The sequence below is a fragment of the Giraffa tippelskirchi genome, chromosome 14, assembly GCF_054371585.1.
Source record: "Giraffa tippelskirchi isolate mGirTip1 chromosome 14, T2T-mGirTip1v1.2.pri, whole genome shotgun sequence".
Taxonomy (NCBI): Eukaryota; Metazoa; Chordata; class Mammalia; order Artiodactyla; family Giraffidae; genus Giraffa; species Giraffa tippelskirchi.
In genome coordinates, this window is record NC_137288.1 from 35241482 (window position 1) to 35255265 (window position 13784).

Sequence of the window (13784 nt, forward strand, 5' to 3'; positions counted from 1 at the left end):
TATACATAAATTACTTTCAGATTAGAAATAATTTCAATTTATAAAAACGTTGCAAGAATAAAAATAGCACATACATATCAATTATTTTATTTTATTATGCTCTATAAAACTGTGAAAATAAAGAGAAAAAAGAAAGAGTAAGTACATAGGACACCCATGTGCCCACTTTGCAGATTCAACTGTGTTAATATTTGGTCTCCTATGCATTGTATTCTTGCCAGGAGAATTCCATGGACAGAGAAGCCTGGTGGGCTACAGTTGATGGGGTCGCAAAGAGTCGGACACCACTGAAGTGACTTAGCATGCACGCACGCAGAGATTGATTTTTGTCTCCTATGTGCATCCATCTCTCCTCCCCCTCAACCACATAGAAAACAGACAAAACATACACATATATCTACATATATAACGTATGGTATATATAATATTTCTGAACCATTTTATAGCAAGTTGCACGTATTGGAGTGCATTACCTCTAAAAACTTTCATGTGTATTTCTTAAGAATATTCTCTTCTAAAAACCACAGTACAGTTAGCAACTTACGTACATTTGTTATCAATATATTTAAGCCTCATCTAACATCTGTATTTCAACTTTTTCAATTGACCTAATAATGTCCTTTATAGATTTCTCTCTTAGGACACAGTAGAAGATCAGATATTGCATCTAGTTTTCATGTCTCTCTCTTTTTTTTTAATTATTTTATTGGAGTATAGTCTTCTTAAAATATTGTGTTAACTTCTGCTGTACAGCAGAGGGATTCAGTTATACATTCTTTTTCGTATTCCTTCCCATTATGGTTTATCACAGTAGGACCTTATTGTTCATCCATTCTATATGTAATAGCTTTCATCTGTTAACCCCAAACTCCCAATGCATCCCTTTGCCCTCACCCCTTGGTAACCACAGATCTGTTCTTTATGTCTGTGAGTCTGTTTCTTTTTTGTAGATATGTTCACTTGTGTCATATTTTAGATTCCACATATAAATCATATCATATGGTATTTGTCTTTTTCTTTTTGAATTACTTTGCTCAGTATAATCTCTAGGTCCATCCATGTTGCTACATATGGCATTATTCCATTCTTTGAAAATACTAGTATATTGCCTTATTTTGTTTTTGAGATGTTTGATGCCATTCTGTTTCTATTTCTTTTGTAAAGATAAATGAATTCTCAGTTTCTGCTTATTTGGGATCATCCTTATTTCATCTTTATTTTTGAAAGATAGTTTTGCTAGATATAAGACTCTTGACTGACAGTTTCTTTCAGTACTTTGGTTATTTATCCTACTGCTTCTGGTTTCTACTTTTCTAATGAGAAGTTTTCTGTTAATCTTATTGGGGTCCCGTGAATGTGACAAGTCATTTTTCTCTTCTGCTTTCAATGTTTACTCTCTGTATTTTTCTTTTAACAAAGGTGTGTTAGACTGTCAATGTCTTTGTGTTTATCTTGTTTAGATCTTATTTTTACTTCTTTCTTAATCTCAGTTTTTTTCTCTTGATGGTTTTCTTTCTTTTCTTAAATTTGCATTTGAATCTTCTCTTAAGTACATAGTGGTTTAATACTCATTTCTGATATGATTTTCATCTTTTTTCTTCCCTTGAGTTCAGTCAACTCATTCACTATTCCCTCACTCCTTCCGTTTCTGTTCTTAGTTTTTGTATTTCTGATTCAAGGTATTTTTTTCACAGTTATAAATATTTATGTGAAAATATTTAACTCAGTTTGGAGTGTTGTTTAAAATTTCTTTGGCATTATGGTTGATTTGGGGGGAGAATTTTTATCAACTAAAATGACTTAGTTCACATTTTCTGAATTTTTATAATAGTTTTCTCTGGATGTGGTGCTTTTTCCGTTTCTGTGCATTTTGTGGTCCATACTCCTAGCTTGATAATTCTCTGTTCTGACAGTTCTACCCTCTTCTTCTTATAAGAATTGTTTTAATAAGTGTTCTTCTTACAAGAGTGTTGCTCTTAGAGTGCTGTTGGTAGTGTCAGAAAGGCAAGAGAGTGGTTGTGTATGTTTATTGTTTCCTTGGTTATTTTATTTGATTTAATATAAAGTATTTAATTTTCCTTTTTTACTTCTTTCTTTTCCTTCACTGCTACATTTCCAAGGATTACATCACCTTCTTACCATGAGCAACATTTCTCAGAGACTTCTGCTTCTAGTCCAGCCACCTATAAGCCCCATAGCTGGTGCTATGAACTACCAAGTTCTAACCTGTGGTCAGTGTTTACTGTTGAATTTTCTTTTCCTGGGGATAATTCCATCTATACTATAAGTCTAGTGCACCCCTTCAGTGTCTTCATGGAGTCTATTAAACTCCCCTCCCCTATTCCCTGCACCCTGGCTGCACAGAGTTTGGATGGAATTTGGTTTATTTCTTACCAGATAACTTTAGAACCATGATATTCTCTGCCACATAGTGTTACTAAAGTAGTGAATTATGTTTAACTTTATTGGCTGCCTTTGTTGGTTTATGTTTTATCAGAGGGTGGAGGGTGAGTGAGTTGATTAAAAAATCAGCCAGTTGCTATTATTATTTTTTCAAATGTTAACATCTCTGATATAAAACAATACAATAGATGTAATAAAAAACTATTGTGTCATAGTCCAAGCAGTATGGTTTTTTCCCCTTTATATGTAAGTTGTATGTAAAAAGTGAGGGCTTCAGAGATTTGATAAAATATGCTGTGCTGTGCTTAGTTGCTCAGTCATGTCCAGCTCTTTGCGACCCCATGGACTGCAGCCTATCAGGCTCCTCTATCCATGATAAAGTATAGTACATCTTAAAAAGATGAGTCTTGCCATTCCTGGGAAAATGGGTTGTAAGGGGCAAGTGTGAAATTAGCTAACCTAATTACGAAATTTCTAGAGCAATCCAGGTGAGATAAGATAGTGGTTGACATTAGAGAAACAGCAAGTAGATAGAAGTGGACAGAAAGAAGACTTTTTCTGGGGAGGCTGTGGTAAAGTTAGTAGTATTTATCAATATGAAGTGAGGGGAAGAAGGAGTAGAAGTGATTCTAAAGTTTTGAATTTGAGCAAGTGATACCATTTGCTTAGATGACAAAGTTATATAAAGGAAGATTCACAAAGGAACAGGTGTAGGGAGGGAAAATCAGGAGTTCTGTTTTGACCATGTGAAATCTGAGCTATGTATGGAGTTTTCAGATGGAACTGTCGAGGAGGTTTGTGGTATGTGGGAGTATAAAGCTCAGAAGAGCAGCTTGGACTCCAGATACGGTTTTAGGATTCTCAGCCTACAGCCACAGGAAAGGATAAAATTGTCTAGAGAGTGAGTATGATGAGAGATAAGGTTTAGGACGGAGGCCTAAGGTACTGCAGTAAAAAACGTTTAGGTAGAGGTTGAGAACTCAGCTAAGTGAACTGAGAAGGGGCAGTGAGCAAGTGGGAAGGCCAGAGAATGCCATGATGTGGAAGCCAAGAAAAAAGATCATTTCGGGGGCTCAGGGGTAGGGCTTTGTCAAAAGCTGCTAGAGGGTGAGAACGGTGGACACAGAGACATAGAGATGTGTGCTCTTACAGCTCTATCCATTGAAGATGGATTCCAATATAGGAAGCACAAGTAAGTTGGTAGATAGGAGGGAAAATATCTTGTGGGGTTCTCCTTCTCTTGAGCCATTTTCAAAGCATGTTAACATTTGCTGCTGTATCCTTTACCATATTCCTGTGGGGTAGCAGCTCAGTTATTGTTATTATCATTTCACAGATGAATAAATAGAGCTTCAGTGTGGCAGAAATATTTATAGCTGTGGATGTAAAATTCGTGCTCTCCCTGGCTGCCCCGTGTTTCTCAGTCTAGCTCCTGTCCTTGCAGACAGATGTGGGCAAATGATGAGTTCTTATTGTTGGAAACTGAGGGAGATGAGATGTAAGCCAGACTATGACAAAGGGGGTGGGACTTCTCCATACCCTTATTCCCTTTTGACTAGCATGTAGCAGAGGCTTTTGCTGTCCTCATGAGTGAGGACAGCAAAAAAATAAACTAAAATAAGAAGACTCTGGATCCCTGAATCATCATGGGAAGGAAAGTTGCCCGCTGACCAGGAATATCTGCACTGAACTGTCCTTGAGGCAAGAGACAATCTGTTATCAGCAATGACATTTTGGTGTTTGTTACACAGCTAGCGTCATCATACTAATATATTGGGGAATATTAACTGTCTTCCCCAATATCCCATAGTAAGTTAATGGTAGAGTGATGAATAGAACCCTGATTTCTCTCTTTATTTATTTTTTAAACTTATTATTTATTTGTTTATTTAGCTATGCTGGGTCTTATTTGCATCACTTGGGATCGTCAATCTTCATTGTGGCATTTGAGATTTTTAGTTGCAGCCTGCAAACTCTTACTTGTGGCATGTGGACTCTAGTTCCCCATCCAAGGATTGAACCCATGCCCTCTGCACTGGGAACTTGGAGTCTTAGCCACTGGACCACCAAGGAAATCCCTAGAATCCAGACCTCTTAACTCCTTGTTATGTTTACTGAAAGTCTCCATAGCAAAGGCACCACGGGATCTGGGAACAGAGAATGAATTTTCTAGAAACCTCTAGAAGCTGATAAGTAGATAGTTGCACCATATGCTCATTTAAAAAATAATATTTTAGATTTCTGAAATAGGTAAAGCTAATATTCCTATCCTGTGTTCCTTATACATCTGTGATTTATCAAGAAATAGTTTCTATTAGCTGCATATATCATATTTTTTTTTTGTGGTAGAAAACTAAAATACGCTTCTAACAGTGAGACACCAACAATGTAGATAACATTTTATCCCAGATGGCTCTCTCTTTTGCCAATTTTTATGTGGAAATCAACAGCTTGTCTGGGAGAATGCCTAAATACCCTTTCCAGGTCGAAGTTCTCCTTCCATAACAATACATTACTGTGTTTTTCTCTAAGAAGAGAGCTGCACTGTAAGGCTAGAATCATTCTAGACTAAAGTATGATTAGCAGTGTAAAAATTCCTGTTCTAACAAAAGTATGAGATTTCATTATCCAGGGGCTGATGATTCCATTCATGGATAATAATCAAGAATTTATTGTTATCAGGCTTTCAGTTAGTACTATTTCTAGTATTTTATTCTAAATATTACCAGTCATTGGAGGAAATGATGCCAAAACTTGTCAAGGGGCTTGTCGTTTTTAAAAATAATTTTCCTGTTGGCCGTTCTCTGTCCGTATCGGCAGTTTGCCGCTCTCTAGTGCATAGCACAAAACCATTCCTATCTTGAATCCAATCCCAGGAAATGAAGTTGGAGTTTTTCTTTTTAACTTGAAAAAAACCTCTCAGCGGTTTTTCAGGGTAAATGTGGTAACTTGGAGTGTTGTTAACAGCACAGAGAAAGGGTGGGTGCACAGGGTGAGGCAATGCAGTGCCTGGGGCAACTTCCAGAAATGCTCTTGCTCAGTCTGAGAAATGGAGTATTTCCTGCCAGATTAGTAAACAAAGAATGTCATAGTCAACAGCAATTGCAGCCACCATGGATGGTGTGCTGGTGAGCTTGGAGGGAACTCAGGAAAGAAAAATACTTGCCATCTAGCAGCCACCAGACTGCAGCCACTCATTATGGTGAGTCCTGAGGAAATTCAGGATGTGAAAACACAGGGTTCTGGCCCCAGATAGCTGAGGCGCATATCAAAGGAATGATTTCAGTGAGCCCAGACTATTGCATCTTCCTATACATACAAAAGGACTAAATTCCTTAACTTGGGGTATCTGGTTTTCTTTAATTTACGATAATCTTTTGATGTTCTGACTACTTGCCCTTTGTTGCAAAGCTTCTATATAACCTGGTGCCCCCTTGTATCCTCAGAGCAGTTCTCTCAGGGTTATTTGAGATGCTACCTCCAGACGTAAGTCCTAAAAATTCCCAACGAATAAAACATTACTGTCAACATTTAGGTTGTGAATATTTTTTAAGTTTATAAGTCCTATACAGAGACATACTTGCCATTCTTCCTGGACTACTGACTCCTCTGTGGCTATAGGTTCTTTTAAGTGCAAAACTCATCTTCTCTTTGTTATATGAGATGAGGTTTTCTTGTGTCCAGAAAGATTCTGAGTGATGGGCAATATGTATGACCCCTCCCAGGGAGTAGAGGGAGGCTGAGGCACATTGTATTGGGTCCTGATGTGTGTCCACCTCTCTGAGGTTAGAAATGAAAGCATACAGTGCAGGAGAGTTAGTTAGGACTGAAAGGACAAGTCAACTCAGAGAATCCAAGAAAGCTTAGAATGAAGCTAAGATCAAAGATGGGCATTGAAGTTAACAGTACAAAGCAAGTGCTCAGAGGAAGATACAGAATAAAAAGAGAGAGATCAAGATTTAGGCCATTGGACTTCTCTGGTGGTCCAGTGGCTAAGACTTTGTGCACCCAGTGCAGGGGGCCTGAGTTCAATCCCTGGTCAGGGAACTAGATTCCACCTGCTGCAACTATAGATTCCACATGCTGCAATGAAGATTGAAGATCCCATGTGCCCCAACTAAGACCTGGCATAGCCCCCGCCCCCCCCAAAATGAGGTAAGCTATTGTTTAAGCCACTGATTGATTCCCAAAGTTAACTGTGTCTATTTTGGGGAACAAAATTTCTTTAAAATAACAGAGTTCATTTCTAGTCTTAGTTTATTGTGTGTGTGGGTAGGAAGACACTTTCAGGGTTCCAGTGTGAGATGATAGAAAACACTCTGCTTGCCACAAACAGGGCCAGAGTTTGCTCGAATATCCTTGCTTTCTACTCTAGGCAGTGGGACCAGCTTAGGAAGCTGTAAAGCAAATCACTGGGGATTTGGGAATGTGGATCCTGCTGGTAGCTGAACCCAAATTTTGATCAAAGGAATGCTTTCTGTGGGTGAGGAAGCCCTAGGAAATTGATGTGGAGGAACCTCTCTGAAACAGAGAGATGTTTAAAGAAGGCAAGTAGTGAGATAAGGGGCTTCCCGGGTGGCTCAGTGATAAACAGCTGCCTGCCAATGCAAGAGACAGCAGATGTGGGTTAGATCCCTAGGATGGGAGGATCTCCTAGAGGGGGAAATGACAACAGACTCCAGTGTTCCTGTCTGGGAAATCCCATGGACAAGGGAGCCTGGGTGGGCTACAGTCCATGAGGTTGCATAAAGTCAAACATGGCTGAGCACACACATACACACACACACACACACAAACACAGCTAGATATGAGCAGAGAAAGGTGGGTATGGGAAACCATGCTTTGTAAGCAGCAGGGATCCTTGAGCAGGCAAAGAAAATCAGGAATAGACAAAGAACAGACAAAGGAACAGACAAAGAAAATCAGGCAGACAGGAAATCACACATTTTGGGATGATAAGTGTCCTGGGGACAGATAAAGAAAGGAAGAGAAAGGCAGCAATCTCTGGCATCTGAATGTAACCTCTTGCTCATTATGCTCATATTACAGTAAAATTAGCCTTGCAGATAAGTTCCCATTATACAGCTGTGCCATGAACTGCCAATCAAGACTAAATAAGGACAAAACCCCCTCTTACTCTGGGAAGGTGGAGCTGCAATGAAAATCAGGAAATATGACCCCTGAACTTTCCCTTCCCAATGAACTTTCTGCTCCTTCCTTTCTGCATCCTACATAAGTGGCTTGCCAAAGAAACCAGTGCAGCTATTCCCCTGAGACACCAGCTCTCCCCTTGAGAGTGTGGAAGTGTTAGTCGCTCAGTCATGTCCGACTCTTTGCGACCCCATGGGCCATAGCATGCTAGGCTTCTCTGTCCATGGAATTCTCCAAGCAAGAATACTGGAATGGGTTGACATTCCCTTCTCCAAAGGATCTTCCTGATCCAGGGATCGAACCCTAGTCTCCTGCATTGCAGGCAGATTCTCTACTGTCTGATCCACTAGGGAAACTCCTTTGAGAGTGTCATATTGCTTAAACGAATCCTGGCTTTACTTTCTTGACCTCTTAATCTTGTCTCTGAATTCTTTCTGCAATGAGACAAGTACCTACCCCCTAGGAAGAAGACTACAAAGTGCAAGGTTAGGAAAGACAAGAGATTTTGAGATTAAAATTTGAGATTGCTTTGCTGGGGGTGGTATTTAGGGAAGGAAATGTAATTAAAAGATCATAGTCTTAATTATTTTAACTCTCTTATATGGCTACCCAGAGAGAAACATTTTGTCTTATTTAACTAAAGAAAAAAAAATCAAACCCTCTATATGTTTCTCCCAGATTTTTGGCTAAAAAAAATATTCAGTAGTACCTGACAGAGCAACCCAGAGCAAAAGCAGAGGCTCACTTTAAAGATGATGGTAAGGATGGTACCCATGGGTTGGGTTCATAGACAAAGAGGGTGTGAAGAGGATGGAACATGTAGGGATTTCAAAAGAGAATTTCTAAGAAAAGAAAGAAGAAAGATAATAGGAAACTACTGCAAGCACAGAATAAAATACAAGCGTCCAGCGGGGAACTTGGGAAGTTTGTGTTCATCACCAACCTTCCTCTCCCTTGATTTTTGAAACTATTTACCGTCAAGTTGAATTTAATTAGAATTTAGGTTATTGTGGGGACAAAAATGAGGTTAGTTGTAGAGGGCTCTGATTTTCCCTTTTTTGCATGAACACTGTTCATACAAACAACACAAACTGAATTTACACATTAGATCTGTGGGAACAGTTTTGGAAGAGATACATGTTGACTTTTGAGGGTATTTTTTCACCTCAAAATGATACATCAGTGATATTTCTTGCATTCCTAAATGAATGCTGTTCTCCTCAAAATATCCTCTATTCTTTGTTTGCACTTTTATATTTTCTTTAGTAAGTACAAAAGTCATAGTTCCAGAAATGAACAAAATTAGGCTGAGTCTAAAAGAAAGTGTTAAGGAAACAAAGAATTCTAATAAAAAAGAAAATTTAGATTTCATCAATTTTTTCCTTCTTTAGACTGTTGATGTCAAGGCTGAAGTTCTGAGTTGTTACCCTACCCTGTTAATTATAGGCCATGCAGAAGGAAAATTTTGTTTACTTATTAAAGTTTTCTAGGCCCAAATACATATTAAACCTGTATTACCAATGATGACAAGTGTAGCAAATATTCAGATTTTGTTTTCTCATCCTCTCCTGACATTTTGTTTTGAAAACTAGAGTTTTATTTACAAGTAATCATTTTTTCCTGCTCAGACCTTTGAACACAATGACAACTGAGGAATCCTAGCTCATGGCTATGGTTTGGAACCTGCAGCTTTCTTTTGTTCAGAAAATACTGCCTGAGAAATAATTAACAGAGTATTTGTAAACTATACACAGAAGAGGAATTTGGTTGTCAGTGAAGCTCTGGTCCACAGTTCACTAGATGCATGTAGAAACTACAGGTTTCCTTTAATTTCACCAGATCCAGAGTTTAGTTTGGGTTTGCACAGAGAAAGTATAGCATGTGTAGGTAGAGGATGCACATATTTTAATAACAGCAGCTTTTAATTTCTGTCTTTATCTTCATGAACTTAATGTATGGATATAAAAAATTTCTAACAGTAAATGATCTCCCTAATGAAACCCTTCATTTAAGGATGTAGTGAGCTGAGTTTTAATTAGGCAGGATGCTGTTTTTTTTAAAAAAATATTTCAATGTAATTTTGATGCATAGCATTTGTATTTGTATTCTTTGTATTTGTGAAATGAATTATTACGATTCTACCACAAATGCTGAAAGAAGTGGTAGAATTATAAAGAATGCCTTCTTTAAAGCGCATTTAACCTCTTTAGAACTAGTGAAATATTTTTCAGTTTAGATTAATATGAGAAGGACAAATATCAATATATTCCATTGAAACAAGCTATGGGACTTTCCTGATGGTCCAGAGGTTAAGAATCCAGCTATTAATGCTGGAAACACTGGTTTGATCCCTTGTCTGGGAAGATTCCACATGCCTTGCAGCAACTACTCCCATGAGCCACAACCACTGAAGCCCGTTCACCCCAGAGCCTGTGCTTTGCAACAAGAGAAGTTACCACAAGGAGAAGCCTGGAGACCATGACTAGAGAAAGTCTGTTCAGCTATGAAGACCCATAAATAAATAAATAAGTATTAAAAGAAAAGATGGTGACTGCAGCCATGAAATTAAAAAAATGCTTGCTCCGTGGAAGAAAAGCTATGACAAACCTAGACATGTATTAAAAAGCAGAGACATCACTTTACTGATAAAGGGCCATATAGTAAAAGCTATGGTTTTTCCAGCAGTCATGTATGGATGTGACAGTTGGACCATAAAGAAGGCTGAGTGCCGAAGAATTGATACTTTTGAACTGTGATGCTGGAGAAGACTGTGGAGAATCCCTTGAACAGCAAGGAGATTGAACCAGTCAATCCTAAAAGACATCAACCCTGAATATTCATTAGAAGGATTGATACTGAAGCTGAAGCTCCAATACTTTGGCCACCTGATGCTAAGAGCCAACTCATTGGAAAAGACCTTGATTCTGGGAAAGATTGAGGGCATAACAAGGGGACATGAGGGCATGAGAAGAGGTTGTGATGATTGGATGGTGTCATCGACTCAATGGACATGAGTTTGAGCAAACTCCAGGAGAGGTAGGACAGGGAAGCCTGGCGTGCTACAGTCCATGTGGTCGCAAAGAGTTGGACACGACTTAGCACCTGAACAACAACAAAAGAAAAGAAACAAGCTATGGATGACTGTAAAATTGCTTACAACGTCATGGGTGCTAAGCGTCATGTTAATTTTTGTTAGTTATCCTTTACAACATATTTGAGAAGTGGCTACATTATTGTTTCTTATACTTTAAGTGTTGTCCTGTTTTATCAAGTTTGCCAAGATTGATAGTGCAAATAAGAGAGAAAAAAATTGCTCCTATTACAAATAAGTGAATAAATAAACAGAGAAGTAAAAAGGCAAATAAGTTGAATAAATGAATGAATGAATATATAAATAGAGTGTACACTGAGAATGACCTCTTTAGATAATTCTCACAGTAGCTCAGCTCTCATAATGTGAAGAAGAGGAGCTATAGTTTGGCACAAAATAGTTGCCTGAACTTGAAGAAGAATAAATGTGCTCTTTCTGAACCTTGATAGGATAATACTATGTTCGGCTCTACCAAGTGGATGGAAACACTGTTTTTATCCCTTTTTCCTGTTATTCACATAGTGTGCTCTACCTCCATGAACATTAGATAGAGTGAGGTGACTTGGCTTGAACATAATAAGGCGACTTGGGCTTGAATCACAGTTTTTCCACATTATTAGCATGGCTGTAGTAAATCACTTCATTCTTCTAAGACTCAGTATTCTTATTTGTAAAATGGAGATTATGGTAATCCCCATAAGGAACATTTTGATGATCAAGCCTAATAATGTTTATTAAGGTATACTGTGAACTGCAAAGAACTATAGGAACAGGAGGAATTGTCATGTGTTGTAAATATTACTTTGTTCGTACAGACAAAATGTGAGGTGCCAGATTAAGTGGGTATTAAGTCCATTATTTTATTCTATTTTTAAATTTATCAAATTATTTATTTATTTTTAATTGAAGTATCGTTGACTTACAATGTTGTGTTAGTTTCAGGTGTACTGTATACATATATATGTGTATATACATGTATATCTAAAGAATATGTATATTCTTTTTCAGATTCTCTTCCATTATAGGTTATTAAAGGTATTGAATATAGTTCCCTGTGCCATATATTAGGTCTTTGCTGTTTATTTATTTTATATACATTAGTGTATATCTGTTAATCCCAAACTCCTAACTTATCCCTCTGTCCCCACTTTCCACTTCGGTAACTGTAAGCTTGTTTTATATGTCTGTGAGTCTATTATTTTATTATTGTTACAAATTTGGAGGCAATAGAAACCTTATAATAAATGCCACTGTGTTTATACTGAAATCATTTCTCTTAATAACTTGCTAAGCTTATCTAAGCAACTAATTAGAATGAGAGATTATGTTATAGAAATAACAATAGCTAAAATATTAGTGTAAATTTTTGAATCCAATTCTCCCCCTTGAGGTTAAAAATTAGCAAAGAGAATCCTTTGTATTATTAAAAGGAAAGAGTAAGAAATAAGTGCCCTCAGTATTTATGTGCTTCTACTACACAACTTTGAAACCTTGATGTGGAGCTTCAAAATAGGCAATGCTTGGGGAGGAGGAGACATACCTGACCTGCCAGCTTCTTATTTGGATGACTGACGTGATTGCACTGAGACACACACCTGTGTAAATACCTGAGACATTTACTCAGTCATGGAAGAGAAGTGGAGGACTGTTTCAACTGCTGGATGGCAAAGACAGTAAAAAGCCCACTGAATCCATCTACTTAAGTCAACTATTGCTACCATTAAGTGACATAAAACCAACATGATAAACACTGATTTAAAAACAGTTAAACCTGTTTAAACTGATACAATGAATTAATGAAGTGGATAAATCCTCCACTCTCTCCAGCTGAGTCCCTTAAAGAGCTCATGATTAAGCTACTGTTTCCCAAACAAGTAGAAACCACGGAGCACCTCCCTCATCAAACTACCCTGGGGCTTGGTCTGCAAATTCCAAGTTTCATATACCACTCCTCTTTAGTTTCAATAAACAAATCCGTTTGCAGCAGTGGCCCAGGAGGGGGAAGATGGCCTGCTCTCAAACCCAAAGGGGATACTCGCTCTGCCTGTGGAGCGAACTGGGTCGGGGTGTGGCAGAGAAGGCTCTGCTCAGTGTCCCAGCATCTGGCTCAGAAACACTGAGACCATTGTCTTTAGAGGCAACAAAAAGGGTTGTTGAAAAACCAAGCTTTAGTAGAAAGCCAAAAATCTGTGCTTGTCATTTTGTGTTTATTTGGCATTCAAGTATGGCAGCCATTCTCAGCTCTTGTCGCTGTTTATGTTTAAAGGAAGGCTCATAGCCACGGAATGGGAGCCAGCTTTCAAAACCTCACTCTGAAAAAAACAAAAACAAAAAACCCTCTATCGTTTCTACTCTTGTGTCCTTTGAGTTACTGTTGAAACTTTGGGACTAGTGAGTGACAGATCAGCAGGCTCTTTACCTGCTCACCATCCTGGACAATTCTCTCACAATAAGATACACATTTGTGTTTACTTGGAGCAGGGAGACAACATTCCTTTACCATTGGGTCAGATTTTCCTGTGCGCTTTCTTTTTTGTGGTTCTAGTTGGGCTGTGCTGTGCTTAGTGGCTCAGTCGTGTCTGACTCTTTGCAACGCCATGGACTGAAATCTGCCAAGCTCCTCTGTCCATGGGGATTCTCCAGGCAAGAATAATGGAGTGGGTAGCCTTTCCCTTCTCCAGGTCTAGTTGGGCAGTTCCTGTCAAATCACAGGAAGACAGGGAGTGTAATCATTGTGCAGTTTACTTCAGCTTCTTGGTTCACAGTGACATGGGGCCCCTGATTTATGGGAAACCAAGCTAACGTAATCTTGAACATTAGAGGAAACTGCTGCAATTCTATAACCTTTAGCCTAACTGCTTGAATGAATGAGAACTGGAAGGGAGAGTCCGGGGTGGGGCTGGTAACACGACCGTAGGCAAGGATCACTACATGTTAATTGGTGTGTGCAGAGCAGACCCTGTTTTACTATGATTATCAGTTGAAGAATATTGTCGTCTGTTGAAATGAACCAGTGCTCTTGACTTCTTAGAATAGATGAAGGGAATTGATCACAGTTAAGTTCTCGGAGTGTAAAAAAAATTCAGATAAACTGCCAGGACTGGTGTGTGATAGAAATACGTTATAGTCGCTCAGTCAC